Source organism: Mauremys reevesii, linkage group 24 (assembly GCF_016161935.1).
Source record: "Mauremys reevesii isolate NIE-2019 linkage group 24, ASM1616193v1, whole genome shotgun sequence".
NCBI lineage: Eukaryota > Metazoa > Chordata > Testudines > Geoemydidae > Mauremys > Mauremys reevesii.
In genome coordinates this window covers 9,866,751-9,867,045 of record NC_052646.1, presented here as the reverse complement: position 1 = coordinate 9,867,045, position 295 = coordinate 9,866,751, and positions in this window count along the sequence as shown.

Here is a 295-nt window from a genome sequence, read left to right as displayed (position 1 = left end):
CCATGACTGGGGCACCTCGGCACTACAGTAATACAACAACAAGAGACTCACATGGGGCAGGAGTCCCCATCCAGACACCTCACATGGATGGGCTCTGCCGGAGGTACACTGCCAGCCGTGGGTTCACGTGGCAGGTTGGCAGGCAGCAGGAGCATGGGAGCAGAGATCACAGCCCTGGAGCCTCTGAGCTCAACAGGGAGGTGAGGAAAGAGGGAGTTGTCCTGGGGAGGGGGGGATTGTTGGGGGACCACCTCCTTTTCAGCTGGGGTTTGTGCAGGGCAGGCTCTGAGCATGC